We start from the raw sequence: 20,938 nt of genomic DNA, 5'->3' as shown, positions 1-20,938 counted from the left end.
CACATTTATGACCCAAGAAGGCATTTTGCAGTGGGTGAAATTTGCTTCCAGGTTTGCCAGTGGGATTGTATTGATCAACTCTGATTGCTTTCCAAAGGGGTGTGAAGTACACCACGTTGCCTCTTGATACATTTAAAAACAACATGCGGCATGGGAAACAGCCATTTTTATGTCCAAGCAAAATGGCCATGTTTATCCCGTCAACCTAGGAATGTGTGAATCAGGGGAGACTGGTGGATCCAATTTTGGTGGGGCAGAGATTCCATTCTGGGTTTTATTTACAACTAGCCAGAAGTATAAAGGAGCTAGTCAAGGTGCTGCGCCCATTTTGGGGATAGGGTCCAGCACCTTGGATAGCTCCTTAAGAATTCTGGCTGGTTGTGATTAAAACCAGCATGGAATCTCCGCCCTATCGAAATTGGATTCCCCGGCCTCTCCTGGTGCGAATTAGCAAAACCCAAGCTTACCAAAGTTCTCCAGATTCCATTTTGAAGCTTGTTCCAATTTGTGTCCATATTAGATTTCATTTTTTTTCTTTGCAGGAAAATGTATCTATATTTTCATGCATATTTTCCCAAATGTATGTGTTAACTGGGCTCATCTTTGAAATGTATGCATTGTTCTCCCGTTTATTAAAGTGTATTTGTGTGCATTTTTCAAAATTACACTTTTTTCATGCACATTTTTTCAAATGTACACATGATGTCGTATGTATTTTTTTGGGTCCACAGATCACACTGCAAGCTCAGAAATGTACAGACTCTGCGAGCGGATTGAGTCTGAGTCTGTGTTTGGTCTGAAACATGCATAATGAGTAAATCAGTCCTGATAACATGAGAACCGAAATGAATTTCTCATACATCCCACTGACATTGGAGTCACCAGCCTCCACGGTTTGGAGTGCATGGCTGGAGAAGTGTGCATTTTTTGTATTTGAAAATGTGCACTTTTCCTGTTTGGGGTTTGGGGGAAGACACTCATCTTCGGGATCGAGAATGATATGACCATGTAGGTGGAAAACAGAGAATGTTGACAAGCTCAAACATTGCTTCTTCTCCCATTCCTAAAGAGTGCTCTGGACATCTCCAGAGGGACTATACCAAAATGGGGTCAAGCTCAGCATAAATATGAGTGATTTCACCCTCAAAGTGCCTTGCAAAATTGTCACAGCATGCCCCCAAGAGCTTCCACACTAGGTCCAATTGTAACAACACTTTCTCCACCAGAAAAGGCTCTCCTGGACAGCTCTGTAAGGAAACAATAGTGGCAGTAAAGTAAGAGCACCTCACAGCTATCAATGCCATGAATTAGGCACAACAGGCTCTTATGCATTTCTGGCTGTAATCACATTGAGATTTGTGACAACTGTGTTCCAGCTGGTGTCCTACAAGTTTTATAGCCTGCAGGTCCTCAGAGAACCAGGAAGCTAATCGGGTTCTGCATTGCAGGAGGCAGCACTTGGGAGTGATCTAGTCAAGAGCTGTTTCCATGTTACCATCTCATAGTGCAGGAGTCTGGAACCTCTTTCAGCATGAGGACTGAATTCCATTTTGTAGAAGCTCCTGGGGGATGCATTCCAGTGATGGGTTGGGTCAAAAGCAAAATGGCCAGGGCCAAAAATACAAAAGATAGTTTAGTACAGTTGAACTTACAGTTCTTATTGCCAGGAACTAAGCCTTAGGAAAGGTAGGGATCGATGGGTGCCCCCCTGGGTTCTCCAGGTGCCCACTGAGCCCCTGCCCCTGCTTGCCTGCCTGCATGCACCTGCTCTGCAATCACCATTTTGTGAAAAAATGGCAATCACAAAAATGCACACATTTTATTTTAAGCAAAATGGTGCCATGAATGGCTGATGTACACAAGATTGCAGGCACAAATGGCCAATAATGCCTGTAATCTTACATATATCAGCCATTCGTGGCACCATTTTGCATAAGATCAAATGTGCAGCTTTTCGCTATCACCTTTTTTTCCTCATAAAATGGCAATCACAGAGCTCGCCAAACAGGCCCAGGGTGAGTGTGGGTGGCTCAGTGAGTGTAGGGGGGAGCTCGAGCAGGGCAGGGGGCTCAGCAGGCATGGCTCGGGCCAGCAGGCGGGGGGTGTCCACTAGACTCCTGGACCTGATCAGGAACCCGTACCATCCCTAAGAAGAGGCATTTCAACCTTTTATAATGGGGAAAAACTGCATGAAAGCTGGGAAACCGCCCAGTGATCGATTGGAAGAAATGGGGTGGGGTCAGGTCTGCTCTGAATTTTGGCTCCTTGCCGAATATACTCAAATGTACATTCCCATGTGTTTAGAAACCAATGAGGTGGTGCATTATCTATCGTGTGAAAACTGGGCAAAATCCAACATAAGTTGTACTTAGAGTAGACCCACTGAAATGAAAGGGACATAAATTACTTGTGACTAATTGAAGTTTTATGCATTTCAACGGGTCTATTCTAAGCACTGGGGAATTCAATGGGGCAGTGAATCCACCAGGACCTTATTGACCTTGAGAGGCATTAGGTCTTTCAGAGTTCTGACTGAAACCTTGAGTGGATTCACCTCCCCACTGAATCTAAGCAGGACTTACGTTGGGTTTTACCCACTGCTTAGAAGGTGCAGCACTCTGTAACTTTTAACCCAAGGTGCATTGAAAACCAGCACCACAACCTGTCAGTTTGAAAATTCAGACCAAAGGTCTGGGGAAGAAAATGCTTCCGAAGGAGTCATTCAGAGGAATTTGTCTTGCTGCAGCTTATTATGAATTGTTCATGCAAACCATAATCATTACCACCATGAAACACTTTTGGGAGTGATTTTTATCATCACCTCCACACTCCCATCTCAGAAAGAGAAAGACTGGACAAGCTCACTTGTTTCTCTGTGTGCCCTTGACTGAAGTTTTAATTTAGCTCTATCTCAGGCAAAATTATTTCTTCTTCAGAATTAGACACAATGAAAGCACCAATTTCTCCCTAAGTCCCACTATTTCTAAAGCTCAGATATTACTCCACATTTTACAAAAGAGGTTAGATACAGTTATGTAACCAGCAAAGTGCTTCTGATTCATACCAATTATTGTATGCAATGGTGAGAAAAGCTTTCAGAGATTTAATTTCCCTCCCCCCACACTGCCTGTAAACACTTTCATTCCTTAACTCAATTCCACAGGTAGGTTTACATTCATAATGCAAATTAAACACAAAAACATAAGAAGAGTCCTGCTGGAATGGAGACCATGTAGCCTAGCATCCTGTTTCCAGCAGTGGGCATCCATATGCTTCTGGGAAGCCCATGAGCAGGATAAGAAATGAACAACCCTCTCCTCTTTGTCCCCAGCACCTGGTATTCAGAGGTACACTGCCTTTGAATATAGCAGTTCTATTTACCATCACAGCTGATAGCCATTGATAGACAAATTCTCCATGTATGTGTCTAATTCCTCTTAAGAACGATCTGTGTTATATTTTGTACAGAGTGCCCCAAAAGTAGGTATACAGTTGTTTAGAATGTTGATGGGAGGGGGAGAAAATTTTCAGTCTTCCAGTACTGCTTCAGAATCTACTTTCTTTGTTCTTGACTCAAGTTCGCTGCCATCATTCACAATATCAGTAAAACACACACACACAAAACTAAACAACTGTATACCTACTTAAGGGCCTCACTCCCCTCACTCTCTACACTTTACTGATTCAACTGTCACTCCCTGTCTCTCACTCTTCCCAACTGTCATTCTGACCCCACCCACACATCTTCTACTCACACATTCTCTCCCCCTCCCATCAACATTCTAAACAACTGTATACCTACTTTTGGGCCACTCTGTATTATATCATAATATATTCAGCACCTGTATTCCCAAGATATCATGGTCCAGGACAGGGAGCCCTCAGAGGCTGAAGCCAACAGCAACAAAGACTCCAAGGAGGGGCCAGAACCAGTCCCAGATCCTTCTGAACTGGGGCCCACTAACTTGGATCTTGCATCCTATCCATATGACCCACACACACACACACAGGAAGTGCCACTGTCCCCTCACTCTGAGGAGCAGACCTTGGACTCCTCTAGTGAAAGGGACTCCACTAATGAAAGGGACTTCTTTCACGCTGTAATTTCTCTAGTGAGGAGCAATCCCAAACCAGCTCCTTATCCCTCCAACCTTCACTCCCAGGAGAAGCCAAAGCCTACAGAAAAAGGTTGCTGGCCCTTTAAAAGGCAGATGAGCACCCGAGGGGGTGGAGCTTTCGGAAGGACTCTTCTGGCCTGACTATAAATCCCTGCCAGTTGCTTCTGGTCAGTGTTGGGGTTAACTTGTCTGTAGAACTTTAGCTTCAGGACTTCTGTCCATGGTCCTCAAATGACAAGTCTCAGACATGATCCAGCTGCCTGTCCCAGTTGTGCCTCTTCATCAAAGCTGTCACATTAACTCCACAATGTTGTTGGGAGAGCCCCACCTTTGCTTTGGCCTCTGGGTGTCCATAAAAATGGAGTGGGATGGACAATTCCACAATTAGGGTTCCATAGGTTTGGTGCCAAGATCTTACCCTGTGTAGCCACCCACCACACGTTTTTTGTTTGTTTGTTTGTTTGTTTGTTTACCAGATATGTTCCCCCCCATCTAGATGTAAATTATAAGGCTCTGTGGACATGTATGTGGTGAGGGGTCTTCTGTTACTCTGTTGAATGCCATGTGCAGGGACAGTAATTAAAAACAAATTTAAATGAAAAAAATTGAATTAAAAATATTAACTGAAAACAATAATTGGAAAAAAAAGAAGGGAAGATGGCCAAAGGGGCTAATAAAATAACTCTGGGGGCTAGAACCAGGACTGCAAGTGACCACTAGTCCTTCTGTGTGTCAGTTCATATAGACCATATAAAGAAGCAAACCATAGACACAGCTCTGTCCTCTTACTGAAAGGGGTCATAGCTCAGTTGGTAGAGCACCTGCGTCCCATGTAGAAGGTCCCAGGTTCAATCCCTGGCATCTCCAGGTAGGGCTGGAAAAATTCCTGCCTGAACCCAGGAGATCTGTTGCTTCCAGTCATGCTGGGCTAGATTGACTAGTGGTTGGACTCAGTATAAAGCAGCTTCCTCCTGTATATTCCTATGATTTATTTCAAATTCCTGTGAAGATAGTCTGTCAGGGGCAGCATACCTGTGGTAGGTGGGGTCAGCCAGAGCCAAAAGTGAGTGGGGCCCACTTCTTTTCTCTCAACCCATTTGCAGGCCAGCAGGGGAGTGAGGGACAGATCGCTTTTTCAGAGAGCTACACACACACACACACACACACACTTTCCATCACTTTGGCTTTCCCCTGTTTTTGTCCTATCCTTACTTGGGGTTTCAACTGATCACTTGCAGAGCCCCCCCACTTCCCATTGCTCCGTCTGTTTTGGCTCCCCCCCATGTTTTCTCTCCCACCCCCTCTCTCTCCCTTGGGGGTCTGGGCTACCCCGCTTGCATGAAATTAAGCGGAGGACTGCAGGGTGTCCACCCAACATTTTATTGCTACCCTGAAATTGTAAATAATAATAATAATAGTAATAGTAGTAGTAGTAGTAATAATAATAATAATTCAATTTTATTTGAGACCCTGCTGTGCTGAGTGCCAGCTTCCCCTTTTAAGCTAAAATATGCTAGTATTTTGGGGTGTCTTCAGCCCAAAATTGCAGCCCCTGAAAGCTTCTTTGAAATGGAGTTCAGCCATTTCAGGTTGAAGCACTTTGCCCACCCCTTGTAGAACCACTTCATACAGCCACCAAACGTCCAGCTGGCAGCCAGTGGAGGCTGGTGGCTCCAATGTCCGTGGGGCTGTGAATCCGCTCTGGGTTTCAGTCAGAACCAATCAGAACTCTAAAAGAGCTATCCAAGGTGCTGAACCCTATCCCCCAAATGGGTTCAGCACCTTGCATAGCTCCTTTAGAGTTCTGACTGGTTCTGACTGAAACCCAGAGCGGATTCACAGCCCCACGGACATTGGAGCCACCAGCCTCCACTGCTGGCAGGGTGGGGCTCTCCACGTGCAACAGGAGTGGAGTGCACAACCTTCTCATGTGCAAAAGTGGGGGGAATCACATAAATCCCATTCATGTCAAAAGGAAGCAGAACTATGTACCTCAGAAGAGGTTGCTCACTGCATCTCTTCCATGAGTCACTGCTCTGGGGCTGCCATTATCCAACCAGGAGGCACGCTAAATCATGGAGAAACACTGGAGACATGCACTGCTCACTGTGGGTAATTCTCACACACCTAAGTGTGAACCTCTTGGGGTTCTAAGAATAACGGGTGCATCCAGTTTTGATTCAGAAAAAAGAGCATGTCTTAGCTACCAGAAATCTTGGCAGCAGTGATCTCATTCAGAGGTGAGGAACCTTATTTTTGTCTGTTCGGGGATAGTCTATCTGGGGCCAAAGCCAGAAGCGACTGGGGCCAGAGTCAAAAGTTGGTGGGGGCTCCCCCTTCTGTCTCTGTCTTCCTCTCTCTCTCTCCCTCCCCACCCTGTGGGCTACCCACAGTGGGGACAGCTCCCTCTGATCACTTGCAGAGGATTGCATATAATTCAGCCAGGGATGGGCAACTTTTGGGGTTCTGGGGACCACTTCCCCCCATCCACACTTCTGTCCAAAACTTATTTATTTATTTATTTATTAAATTTATTAATCGCCCATCTGACTGGTCACCCAGCCACTCTGGGCGATGTACAACCCACCATAAAACAATTTAAAACAATAAAATTTTACCATAAATTTTTTTTTTTAAAATACCCTAGCCCACCCCAAATGTCTGCCTGAACAGCCATGTTTTTAATGCACAACGGAAGCTCATTAAAGAGGGGGCATGATGGAGTTCCCTAGGGAGGGAGTTCCACAAAGTGGGGGCCACCACAGAGAAGGCCCTCTCCCTCGTCCCCACCAGTCTAGCTGTCCTGGCTGATGGGACAGAGAGAAGGCCATCCGAGGCTGATCTTGTTAAGCGGCCTGTCTGGTGTTGCTGGAGGTGCTCCTTAAGATAGGCTGGGCCGGAACCATATAGGGTTTTAAAGGTCAAAACCAACACCTTGAATTTGGCCCGGAAAACAACTGGTAACCAGTGCAACTCCTTCAGCACTGGAGTGATGTGATCTCGCCGGCGGCTGCCTTTAATCAGGCGAGATTAAAATTTAAATCAATTTAAATCAAAATTTAGCAGCAAACCACTATTGATCTTTAAAAAGGGACACATTTAACTAGGGATGTACGAAAGTCACTTACCTTTTACGAAATTTGATTCGCGGTGGGGGGGAGGCGCTCCATCCCTCCCCCCGAAATTCTGGCTGGGGGGGAGGCGCCCCGTCCCTCCTGCTGCGAATCCTGCCAGCTGGGTCTGCAAATGGCGGCAGCTGTAGCTGCTGCCACTTGTGTCCCTGCAGTCAGCTGTGGTAGGCTACGTAAATGTTTACGTAGCCTATCACAGCTGAGTTAAAAAAACCCAAACCACCGTGCGTACGTTCCTTATTTTGGCATGTGTAGTCTACCTAAACATTTACGTAGACTACGGCAAAAATAAGGGGAACGCTATTTTCGTTCCCCTTATTTTCGCCATAGTGTACGTAAATGTTTACGTAGACTACACGTGCCAAAATAAGGAACGCAAATGGCGGCGCCCATGGGCGCCGCCATTTGCATATGCGCGGTTTTTTTTTTTTTAACTCAGCCGTGATAGGCTATGTAAACATTTACGTAGCCTATCACGGTATTTTTTAAAAATCTAGCCGTGATAGGCTACGTAAATCTTTACGTAGCCTGTCAGGTTTTTTTTTTAACTTGGAAATGGTTGCGGTGGCAGCCGGTCGGAAGACCGGCCGCTGCCGCTGCACCACCGCCGAAACCGCCGCCGGAGCCGCTGAAGCCAGGGAGATTTGCCCAAGGTAAGTCCCATCCCGGGGGGTGGGCGGGGGGGGGGTGGCAGACCGTTTCGCCACCGATTTCGGGGGGCCGAATGTGCTGGCATTCGGCCTCCCCGAGATTCGTGATGAAATTCTCTGACATCCCTACATTTAACTTGAAAACAAGTTAAATTGGTCATTGTTAAGGCTCTGTAGTTGTTTGCCGCTGAATTTCATCAACAAACAGCCGATTTTTTCCCATCGCATGATGGAGGCAATTTGGGTGGTGTGTGTGTGTGTGGGGGGGGGAGTGTCAGGAGAAGGCAGGGGCTGCATTCAGACCACATGTTCCTCATCCCTGAATTAGGCTAAGGAACACGGGTTGCCCACCTCTGGTCACATCAGCCATTATGATACAATTATTTTATGAGTTCTAGGTCCTAGGCTGTTATCCTTAATAATCTTCCATATGTGGCACTAGGGGATTGCAATATACTATGTTCATCAAGACATGGAATAGGATGCATGCATGAATATATGTTAAAGGGAAGTTCCTTGTATTAGGAACTTGGCTTTCTTTCAAACGCAATACCTCTCTTTCCTGCCAACAATAGCCCAATCCCACGTCCAAACTGGTGTCACTAAGAAGTTATCCAGCTTCTCAAAGTATCTCCCTCTCCCTCCCTTCTTGCCTCTCATCAAGTCAAATACTTTTTCATTGTCTTCTTTCTAACTCCTCTCTCTTAGCTCTCATGGTATCCATGCCTTCTTTTGTTTTGTTTTGTTACTTTTGGTAGGATTTCTCCCCAATTCTCTCTACCTCTTTTCGCTGTTTTCAAGACTGTCATTCTCTCCACTGACTCATTCCTTCCACAATACAAACAGGCTCTAATTTTGCTCTTCAAAAAGAAAAAAAAAAAGCCTTCCCTTGAGAACCACTTGCCTCTTAATTTTTTTCTCTCTACTTCTTCCTATCCTCCCATTTTCAAAATGGCTGAACTTACCTGGCACACAATCCAGAGAAATTTAAGTGCATGGATGAGCTATTCATTCTCAGGCTGATTCGCACATGCATTTGATGACTCACTACTTGATGACTGACAGCTGAGGCTGGAACTACAAGAATGAGGTATGTCAGGGGTGGAATGAGATGACAGCATGGATTGAACCCTTTCTGGCTGCACGTGTGTGGTGTGTGTGTGTGTATGTGTCACATTTTCAAAATGTTCCGCTGTGCAAAGGAAACTACCTGAAAATAGAAAGCTAGCATGTATGGGAGCCTAGAAGCATTATCCATCTTGTGCTACCTGTCTTCTTGTGGGATTTATTTATTTGAAATGGAACACACACACCCACTTATTCTGCAGTGTAGCACTGTAGCCAGACTCCCTCCCTGATTTTTTTCAGCTTTCGTGTAACTCTCCACCCCAAGACCTAAATATTGAGATAGTTTTTATTTGTGGAGATATAGGAGAAAGAATGCAGAGAGTATTCTACCCAATTGTACACTAAGAATTGATACAGTTGATTAACTTTAAAGATATGAGATCCTTTGCATTCATATTTTCTAGGCATGGCGGAGAATTCTGCCACGGATCTTGGTGAGGCTGAATGCCAGTGCATTCGGCCCCCTGAAATCCATGGCGGAACGAAGCCCCCCCACCCTGCGAAATGGGCCTGGAACTGAGCACCTACCTGCTGCCGTCTGCGCTGCATAGCGAATGGCGTCCGCGTCCGCCATTCGCTTCATCCATATAGCCATGATAGGCTACGTAAATACTTATGTAGCCTATCACAGCTAACACAGGGATGCCATTTGCATCCCTGTGGAAGCCGTGATAGGCTACGTAAGTATTTACGTAGTCTATCATGGCAAAACTAAGGGAACGCAAATGGCAGTGGCCATGGTGGCTGCCATTTGCGTTCCCTTTTTTCCCAGCAGTGATAGGCTACATAAATATTTATGTAGCCTATCACAGCAAAACAGAGGGGCGCAAATGGCATAGTGGGTGCCGCCATTTGCGTTGGCTGTTTTTTTTTTCCTTTTTCGTGATAGGCTACGTAAATATTTATGTAGCCTATCATGGGCCGGCATAGGGACGCAAATGGCGTCCCCTACACAGGACTCCATTTGTGTCCGCACCAGCCCAGCAGCGGCTGGAGGCCCTGCTGTTGGTTTGCCCGGCCGGTGGCTCTGCAGCCTGGCTGCGGAGCGGAGCCAGCCGGGCAGGATTCCGGGCGGGAGGAATGGATCACCTCCCCCCACCTGCGGAACCTGGCAGAGCCAGGTAAGTGGGGTTTGGTACACCCGTTTTCACAGTTCCACACACCCTGAAGTACCTTGACAACAGGTTATGGGGCTGATGAAGTGGTACAGTCCACCATCACCTCAAGATACTGCTGCATGTGTAAAAGTCCTGGATGCATGAACCCACTCATTTGAAGGTATTGACCCAGTTCAGATGTTCCAGGCTGCTTCAACAAGCCATGGCTTCTTGGTGTGTGAACAAACTCTCCCATCACATTCAGCTGCTGAGGGGACTTCCTGGTTTTTTAAACCATTTCCCAGGATGTTTGAACCAGGGAATTGTGGTTTAACTGCTGCCTACAAGCCAGGATCACATCATGGTTTTCAATTCTTGGGTTGTTGTTGTTGTTGTTGTTCAGTCATTCAGTCATGTCCGACTCTTCGTGACCCCATGGACCATAGCATGCCAGGCCTTCCTGTCCTGCGCTCTCTCCCGGGGTGTGCTCAAGTTCATATTCATGGCATCGGTGATGCTATCTAGCCATCTCATCCTCTGCCATCCCCTTCTCCTTTTGCCTTCAGTCTTTCCCAGCATCAGGGTCTTTTCCAGGGAGTTTTCTCTTCGCATTAGGTGGCCAAAATATTTGAGCTTCAGCTTCAGTCTCTGTCCTTCCAATGAGCACTCAGGGTTGATTTCCTTTAGGATGGACTGATTTGACCTCCTTGCAGTCCAGGGGACTCGTCAGAGTCTTCTCCAGCACCACAGTTCGAAAGCATCAATTCTTCGGCGCTCAGCCTTCCGTATAGTCCAGCTCTCACAGCCATACATTACTACTGGGAAAACCATAGCTTTGATTAGACGGACCTTTGTCGGCAAGGTGATATCTCTGCTTCTTACTATGCTGTCTAGGTTTGCCATAGCTTTCCTCCCAAGGAGCAAGCGTCTTTTCATTTCATGGCTACAGTCACCGTCTGCGGTGATCTTGGAGCCCAAGAAAATAAAATCTGTCACTGCTTCCATTTCTTCCCCTTCTATATGCCAGGAAGTGATAGGGCCAGATGCCATGATCTTCGTTTTTTTAATGTTGAGTTTCAAACCAGCTTTTGCACTCTCCACTTTCACCCTCAACAAGAGGCTCTTTAGATCCTCTTCGCTTTCTGCCATTAGGGTGGTATCGTCTGCATATCGGAGGTTGTTGATAATTCTCCCAGCAATCTTAATTCCGACCTGTGATTCATCCAACCCGGCGTTTCTCATGATGTACTCTGCATATAAGTTAAATAAGCAGGGTGACAATATACAGCCTTGTTGTACTCCTTTCCCAATTTTGAACCAATCGGTTGTTCCATGTCTGGTTCTTACTGTTGCTTCTTGACCCTCATACAGGTTTCTCAGGAGACAGGTAAGGTGGTCTGGTACTCCCATCTCTTTCAGAATTTGCCACAGTTTGTTGTGATCCACACAATCAAAGGCTTTAGCATAGTCAATGAAGCAGAAATAGACGTTTTTCTGGAATTCTCTTGCTTTCTCCATGATCCAGCGAATGTTGGCGATTTGATCTCTAGTTCTTCTGCCTCTTTAAAACCCAGCTTGTACTTCCGGTAGTTCTCAGTTCGCATACTGCTGAAGCCTAGCTTGTAGAATTTTAAGCATCACCTTGCTGGCATGTGAAATGAGCGCAATTGTGTGGTAGTTTGAACACTGTTTGGCGTTGCCCTTGTTTGGAATTGGAATGTAAACTGATCTTTTCCAGTCTTGCGGCCATGTTGAGTGTTCCATATTTGTTGGCATATTGAGTGCAGCACTTTAACAGCATCACCTTTTAGGATTTTAAATAGCTCAGCTGGAATACTGTCATCTCCGCTAGCTTTGTTGTTACTAATGCTTCCTCAGGCCCACTTGACTTCACTCTCGAGGATGTCTGGTTCAAGTTCAGTGACTGCACTATCATGGCTATCAGGGACATTCAGATCTTTCCTGTATAGTTCTTCTGGGTATTCTTTCCACCTCTTCTTAATCTCATCTGCTTCTGTTAGGTCCCTGCCTTCTTTGTCCTTTATCATGCCCGTCTTTGCACAAAACGTTCCCTTGAGATCTCCGATTTTCTTGAAGAGATCTCTAGTATTTCCCATTCTGTTGTTTTCCTCGATTTCCTTGCATTGTTCATTTAAGAAGGCCTTCTTGTCTCTCCTTGCTATTCTCTGGAACTCTGCATTCAGTTGGATATATCTTCCCCTTTCTCCCTTGCTTTTTGCTTCCCTTCTTTCCTCAGCTACTTGTAAAGCCTCATCAGAAAGCCACTTGGCTTTCTTGCATTTCTTTTTCTTTGGGATGGATTTCGTTGCTGCCCCCTGAACAATGTTACGGACCTCTGTCCATAATTCCTCAGGCACTCTGTCTATCAGGTCTAATCCCTGAAATCTATTCCTCACCTCCACTGTATATTCATAAGGGATATGATTTAGGTCATAACTGAGTGGTTTAGTGGTTTTCCCGACGTTCTTCTATTTAAGCCAAAATTTTGCAACAAGAAGCTCATGATCTGAGCCACAGTCAGCTCCAGGTCTTGTTTTGACTGACTGTATAGAGCTTCTCCATCTTTGGCTGCAAAGGACATAATCAATCTGATTTTGATATTGACCATCTGGTGATGTCCATGTGTAGAGTCGTCTCTTGTGCTGTTGGAAAAGAGTGTTTGCTATGGATCTGCGTGTTCTCTTCGCAAAACTCTATTAGCTTTTGTCCTGCTTCATTTTGTACACCAAGGCCATGCCTGCCTGTTATCCCAGTGATTTCTTGACTTCCTACTTTAGCATTCCAATCCCCTATGATGAAAAGGACATGTTTGTTTGGTGTTAGTTCTAGAAGGTATTGTAGGTCTTCATAGAACCGATCAACCTCAGCTTCTTTGGCATCAGTGGTTCATAGATAGAATCATAGAATAGTAGGGTTGGAAGGGGCCTACAAGGCCATCGAGTCCAACCCCCTGCTCAATGCAGGAATCCAAGTCAGAGCATCCCTGACAAATGGCTGTCCAGCCTCATCTTGAAGGCCTCCAGTGTGGGAGAGCCCACCACCTCCCCAGGTAATTGGTTCCATTGTCATATTGCTCTTACAGTCAGGAAGTTTTTCCTGATGTTCAGCCAGAATCTGGCTTCCTGTAACTTGAGCCCATTATTCCGTGTCCTGCACTCTGGGATGATCAAGAACAGATCCTGGCGTTCTTCTCTGTGACAACCTTTCAAGGACTTGAAGAGTGCTATCATATCTCCCCTCAGTCTTCTCTTCTCAAGGCTAAACATGCCCAGTTCTTGCAGTCTCTCTTCATAGGCCTTTGTTTCCAGTCCCCTGATCATCTTTGTTGCCCTCCTCTGAACCCTCTCCAGTTTGTCTGCATCCTTCTTAAAGTGTGGTGCCCAGAACTGGACACAGTACTCCAGATGAGGCCTAACCAGTGCTGAGTAGAGGGGAACTAGTACTTCCCGGGATTTGGAAGCGATGTTTCTATGAATGCAGCCCAAAATAGCATTTGCCTTTTTTGCAGCCACATCACATGGTTGGCTCATATTCAGCTTGTGATGGACAACAACTCAAAGATACTTCTTGCTTGTAGTGTGGTTGAGCCACGTATCCCCCATCTTGTAACTGTGCATTTGGTTTCTTTTTCCTAGGTGCAGAACTTGGCATTTGTCTCTATTAAATGTCATTCTGTTGTTTTCTGCCCAGCGCTCCAGTCTATCCAGATCACTTTGAATTTTGTTTCTGTCTTCCAAAGTATTAGCTATCCCGCCCAATTTTGTGTCATCTGCAAATTTGATCAGCATTCCCTGCACCTCCTCCTCCAAGTCATTAATAAAAATGTTGAAGAGCACTGGGCCCAGGACTGAGCCCTGCGGTACCCCACTCGTTACCTCTCCCCCGTTGGAGAAGGTCCCATTGAGAAGCACTCTTTGAGTCCGATTCTGTAGCCAACTGTGGATCCACCGGATCGTTGTTTCATCTAGCCCACTTTGAGCTAGTTTGCTCATCAGGATATCATGGGGCACTTTGTCGAAAGCCTTGCTGAAGTCGAGGTATATGATGTCTACAGCATTCCCACGGTCTACAAGGGAGGTTACTTGATCAAAAAATGAGATCAGATTTGTCTGGCAGGACTTGTTTTTGACAAATCCATGTTGGCTTCAAGTAATCACGGCATTGTTGTCAAGGTGCTTCCAGATGGATTGTTTTATGATCTGCTCCAGAATTTTCCCAGGGACTGATGTCAGACTGACTGGTCTGTAGTTCCCAGGTTCCTCCTTTTTACCCTTTTTGAAGATAGGGACAACGTTAGCCCTCCTCCAGTCATCTGGCACTTCCCCCGTCCTCCATGATTTCTCAAAGAGAATAGACAGCGGTTCTGAGAGTTCTTCTGCCAGTTCCTTTATGACTCTAGGATGCAGTTCATCTGGCCCTGGAGATTTGAACTCATTCATAGTAATGAGGTGTTCCTTGACCATATGCCTGTCGATCTCAAGCTGCAATCCTGCCCTTTCAGCCTATACTTCGCCTTTGCCAGGGGGGTCATAGACCCTCTTTTGGCAGAAGACTGAGCCAAAGTAGGAATTGAGCACCTCTGCCTTTTCTTTGTCATCTGTTATAATTTTGCCATCCTTATTTAATAGCTGAACCACCATTTCTTTCCTCTGCCTTTTACTATGCACGTAGCTGAAGAAAGCCTTTTTGTTGTTTTTAACATCCCTTGCGAACCTCAGCTCATTCTCAGCTTTAGCCTTCCTGACGCCATCCCTGCAATTCTGTGCTATCTGCCTGTACTCTTCCTTTGTTGCTTGGCCTTCTTTCCACTTCCTATATGTGTCCTTTTTTGTTTTCAGGTCATCCCTAAGCTTTTTGTGAAGCCACATCGGCTTCTTCTGTTGTCTTCCACCTTTTCTTCTTGTTGGAATTGCTTGTGATTGTGCCTTGAGAATTTCCTTTTTTAAAAGCTCCCACCCATCTTGGACTCCTTTTCTCGCTAGCATCGCTTGCCATGGGACCTTACTGATCATTTTTCTCAGTTTATGAAAATCAGCTTTCCTAAAATCCAGGGTACGCGTTTGACTACACTCGGCTTTTGCTTCCCTTAGAACCAAGGGAAGTCTATGGTTGGGGCATAGACTTGAATTACTGTGATGTTGAATGGTTTGCCTTGGATTCGTACTGAGATCATTCTATCGTTTTTAAGATTGTACCCCAGTACTGGAGGAGGCTGGGGAGGAGGGCATGCTCAAGCCTGTCACTTCTTCATACACCAACAAACCATGGTTATTGGAGAGACCTCCCACCTCCACCACTATTACATTAGAACCAGGCCATTATATCTGAGGTGGTATGAGAATTCTGTCTGTGGTTATTCATCTTTGATGGACACATTCAAGATATTGCTCAAAGTTTGAGTCCTCAAGCACTGAACATGGATGTCTGATCTGGCCCTTAATGTGTCAAAAGGTCTTACGCAGGAGTGCAGATCCTGAGGTCAGCCCGCCCCCCCTCCCAAGTTCTCCAGATGGCCATGCCCCCTTCCCTTGCCCACACCCACTTTCTTCCAATCACTGATCATTTGGGGGGTTTGGGAGTTTTGTGTAGATGTTGTCTCTGCCCAGCAGTCACTCCTGACAGCTTCTCCAAAATGGAATTTGGCCCTTGGCCTGAAAAATGTCTAACACCCATGTCCTTTTCTCTGGAATGCACCCACTGAGTTTGGGTTGGCATCACCACTTATCTTGCTTCAACGAGTAAAGATATGGGATGGAATATCAAGGGGGAATATTGGAAGCTGCCTTCTACTGAGACAGACCATTGGTCCATCCAGCCTGGTATTGTCAGCACTGACTGGCAGCACCTCTCAAGGATTTCAGGAGTTTCCCAGCCCTGCCTAGAGATCCAGGGGATTGAACCTGGGACCCTCTGCATGCAAAGCGTGTGCTCTACTACTGAGCCACAGTCCTCCCCCCTCCCCGGAAGTAGAATACCAAGTAGAGTTGCTCAGTCCTTATTATTCTGCCCCTCCAGCCCAGCCGGGTGGATAACAAATAGGTGTGAGGAGCTGAAACCACAGAAGGAGGCAAAGGGAAAAATCCATTGTAAGTCCTACTTAGAGTAGATACATTGAAAGAAATGGGACTTAAGTTAGTCATGACTTAAGCCCCATTCATTTCAGTTAGTTATGATGGAGGGGGCAATCCTGTAGCTGCAAGTCAGTGGCTAGACAGCCATGGGATATGTGGTTTTCCGGGAACTGACCTCGGAGCCCGTGCTCCAAGGTCAGTTCCTGGAAAACCAACCTTCCTCCACTTCCGTGCTGCCTCACAGGCAGCGCAGAATGACCCTGCACTCCCTGCTCAGAAGAGGTGTGCAGAGTGGCCAAAACAGGGTGTTCCAGGGGGCGTTCCGGGGCGAGGAAGGTGGAAATGCTAGTATGACACGTCCTATGTGTTGTCAGGCAGCCTCCTCCCCTGCTCCACCTTCCTGAAATTGGCTGCCTAGCTGCAAATGTAGGGCAGGAGAAGTGCGGAGAGAATGATCCCCTCTGTGTTTCTCCTGCCCTGCATCGGACAGGTGGTTGCCTCCGAGTTCGGAGGCGGCCGCCTATCCCCATTGGATTGCGTCCTTAAATTCCCTTCATTTCAGTTGGGTCTACTCTAAGTAGGAGTTATGTTGGATTTTACCCTAAGGGTGAAAGCCTTTCTGTCCCAATGCCAGGCTCCCAATCCAGCTCCCCAGCCCCCCACCCCACTCCTGCTATTACTAATAATATGGATGATAGGGATGTATGAAAGTCACTTACCTTTTCGCGGATTCTGTTCATGGTGGGGGGGAGGCATTCCATCCCTCCCCCCGGAATCCTTGATGGGGGGAAGTGATCCGGTCCTCCCCCCCGGAATCCTCAACGGCCGGCTGTGCTCTGCAGCGGCTCCATGGAGCAGCCGGCCAGGCCCAGGCCAGGGCTGTCTGCTGCCGGATTTCCAGCTGCAGAGGACTCTGGGTAACCCCCCCCCAAAAAAAAATGCGTACACAAATGGCAGGAGCTACAGCCACCACCATTTGCGTTCCTTATTTTTCTTCGTCTTAGTCTACGTAAATATTTACATAGACTAAGACAAAGACAAGAAAGGGGTACGGAAATAGCATACTGGGTGCTATTTGCGTTCCCCTTTCTTGTCTTCATCTATGTAAATATTTACGTAGACTAAGACGAAGAAAAATAAGGAACGCAAATGGTGGCGGCTGTAGCTGCTGCCATTTGCGTCCGCGTTTTTTTGGGAGATGGGAATTTATTATTTATTTAATTTGAACCCTACCTTTCTAACAAAAATGGCACTCAAGGTGGCTGCTCAGGGAGCTGAAATCTACAAACAACTGGAGGGCCACCGATTCCCTACCTTTCTAACAAAAATGGCACTCAAGGTGGCCACTCAGGGAGCTGAAGTCTACAAACAACTGGAGGGCCACCGATTCTCTATCCCTGCCTTGAAGTAGGCTGAGAGATGGTGACTGGCTCAAGGTCACCCACAAACATTTGGGTAGAGTATTGGCTTGAACCCAGGTTTCTCCAGTATACATTTCCTACCACTATTGGCACCAAACAAGAAGATCAGTGTTCAAGTCCAAACAAAGAGGAACCCTGGACATGTTAATTGGAAGATATCACGTGCATGATGGTCTATTCCAGAAAGGCTAAATCCAGAATCTGCCTTCTGAGAGAGGAAGAGGTGAGGTGGGGAAGGGATGTTTCAGCTCCAGAACCAGAAACAGTGACTGCAGTCTGTCAGACAGGTACTAGGGAGCATTTTGCTGCAGTCTGAAGGCAATTCAGCAGGTGTGTGTGTTTTAATCTCTTCTATAGAGGTGAAGGCACTCTGATGTTCGTTCTGGCACTGATGATTAATATGGAGAATGGCTGATAGCACCCTGAAAGGATGTTAATTTGCCTGATGGCACAAACCCATTTGTTAGAAATTACAGGAGTGGTGAAAACTACTAGCAAAAGATCGGGAGTGTAAGCACAGGCACACACACACACATATTTGGCACCTTAAAGACTAAAAGACCGATTGAGGCAAAAGTTTCAATGGAGTAGACACCACTTCATAAGAGACATGAAGGATAATACTTCCTACATCTGATGAAATGGCCTTTGGTTGATCAAAACGTTTTACAAAGTAACAGTGCAAGCCTATCAGAAGTAAACCCGGTAGACTTCAATGGGACTTACTCCCAGGGAAGAAGCAAGGACGATCCTATAATCATGTACCTAGAAGGAAGCCTGCGATGGGACCCCCCCCCCCCCGCACACACAGGCATGCATGCATGCATGCACACTCATCTATCTAACCTCTTTTGCAGAGTTCCCGGTTATCCGGGAATCCTGCCCCCGCGCCGCCCACTCAGTTCCTTCCTTCTTGCTCCAGATGCAAGGGACGCTCACACACACTGGAGCTGTCTACCTACGGGGTGCTGAAAAGCTCACCAGACTCCCCTACATTCCAGCAGCCTGCAGTTAAGATCTCCCTACACAGGGGGGGGGGGGGGGTTTGCAAACACCGCTGGAGATGAAGTGCCATCTGTTTCAGCCGGGATCCAAGCGCCAAACTACAGAGAACTCATCTGCACAATCCCACCGTTCATAAAGCGACCAACGTTTTTGAAAAATGCAAATCAACAACCACAAAGAAGGTTAGCCTTCATTTGCGCTGCAGCTCTTTTACTGCTAAGATAAATCTGGCAACCACCCTGCCTGTTAAACCGTCTCCAAAAAAGCTGAACTTTGAAACACTGAGACATCCTACCAACTCAAGGAAGCTTAACTGTGGTGCAGATTCCTCATGGGGCACGATCCAGCCAAACTTAAGCATGTTGAAGACCCACTGATTTTAATCAGAGGGTTAAGCGTGTGCTTAAGTGTCCCTTTGAAGTCAATAGGAGTTCAAAATGGCTTAACTTTAGAAGGATTGTGCTCCGTGTATGCTGTTTCCTTGCTCTGGGTTGTCATTCAGCAGTGGAAAAAGACTGTCTTGTAACCAAGACAGGCAAACTTTGGTGGCAATAAGAGTAGACATAAGTTTGGACATTACGTGCCATCAAAATGAGTAGGACTTACATCTTGGTAAATAGTTTAGGCTTACTTTAGGAGGCTATAACAATGATGGATGGAATAGCAACTAAACTCCACACAAAAGAAAATGAGTGGTATTGACAATAGGAGCTTAACTTGCAAGGCAATCTGTTTAGGACATGGTGACTGCCACCCCTCCCTTCCATCCCCTTCTCCCCCTCCCCGGAAGATTTACATCTAGAGATTGTATTCATTATCAGGTATTTTGGAAGAGATGATAAATTATACACACACCTTAGACAAGGCTGACAGTGCCCAACAGAGTTTAACTATATGCAAATTTGAACTAGGGAGGATGGTATATCAATGTAATCCATATTACAGGTGTGAAGTTCAACAGATGGGTCAAGACACTAGGTTAGATTCAAAGCTGGTAACGTTTTGGATACAGCACAGTGTGTAGTTCATGGAATTCAGCATCACCAGTGCAAAGTTAGAATTCTACACAGGATGATATACAAATCCAAGCCAGGCTGTTTGGAAATTAGGGTTCAATGAAACCAGTAGAAACTAGAAACTCCTACCACATAATATACTTAGGACTGAAGTGGTAGAACGTTTGTAGGCAAGAAAGAAAAGGCTTTGGGATAGACTGGGGGGGGGACAGAAAGTAGTTTTCATTCATGAGCAGGAGACAGTTTGGGGGCTGAACTGAGATGCTGTGCACATTTGGGGAGCCTGTGTTGTGCTGGGAGGGGAAGCATGGCTGTGCCCCCAAGGAATTAGCTGTAGAACAGATTTTCAATTCAGCCCTGACCATGCAAACAACATAAAACACAAAATGCCTCTGAGCACAAACAGAATGCATATTTCTTGTAACTGAACAGTGACAACCAGAGCCACCTGGAAATCCCCCTTTAAAGCTACTTAAGCTTTGAAGATACTCCCTTTAAAGCTACCGGCCAGCAGCACAAGTTGTCTAAATGGCCACCTCCTCCTCCTTAGATATCTTTCAACGGGGTGAGATAAATTCATGGAGGGTAGGTCTGTCCATGGCTACTAGTCACAGGAGTGAAATGGAACTTCCCTACCCAGAGGCAGTTCTGGGGTATGAGAGATAGTGGTTTCTGGAGCAGAGGTTATAACTGATGCAGGCTTAAATCCAGGACCCTTAGAAAGTAAACACTGGGGCATGGCAAATCTTGGGCATTCGGTAAAAAGGATGGGGTGGTTTTAAGTTGAGATTCGAGGTGGAAAGTCAGGGTACCCTCAGTTGTTAGCAGTATTCAGTGGTTTGGATCCCCGCTTAGAGTGGACCTATTGAAATCAACGGGACTTACGGTGCTCACGACTAACATAAGTTCCATTGATTTCAATGGGTCTGCTCCAAGTACGCCTACATATGGATCCAATCCTATGTGATTTTTTTTTTTTTTAATTGGGGTGTTTTTTTCCTTCCATCCCATTTTGCATACTTACATACCCCTCCTCTTCCTGACCACCAAACGGCAAAACAAACGAACAGACAACACCTAGGAACCCGACACCTGGATTCACCTCCCGCCCCCACCCCCGTGCCCCCGGCCTCTTTCAGAAAGGCAAGTCGCCCGAGACGGGAGAGCGGCACGTGGGGCCCAGGCAGACCAGCCGGCGAGGCGAAAGCCCGAACAGCGCCTCCCCGCCCCTGCGCTAACTTCGCGAACGCGGCCCGCGCCCTCTCCGCGCCCGCGCGCGT

General features: G+C 46.4%; 1 protein-coding gene across 1 annotated transcript in view; it reads right to left on the bottom strand.

Moving 5' to 3' along the window:
* Positions 1-20,938, bottom strand: part of MTNR1B (melatonin receptor 1B) — a 52,954-nt gene that overhangs the window by 31,738 nt on the left and 278 nt on the right. The window lies entirely within an intron of this gene.

The sequence above is a fragment of the Heloderma suspectum genome, chromosome 3 (genome assembly GCF_057233095.1).
Source record: "Heloderma suspectum isolate Gila_16-S chromosome 3, 16-S_ref, whole genome shotgun sequence".
In the NCBI taxonomy this organism is placed as follows: Eukaryota; Metazoa; Chordata; class Lepidosauria; order Squamata; family Helodermatidae; genus Heloderma; species Heloderma suspectum.
This window is presented reverse-complemented; position numbering and strand designations above follow the sequence as displayed.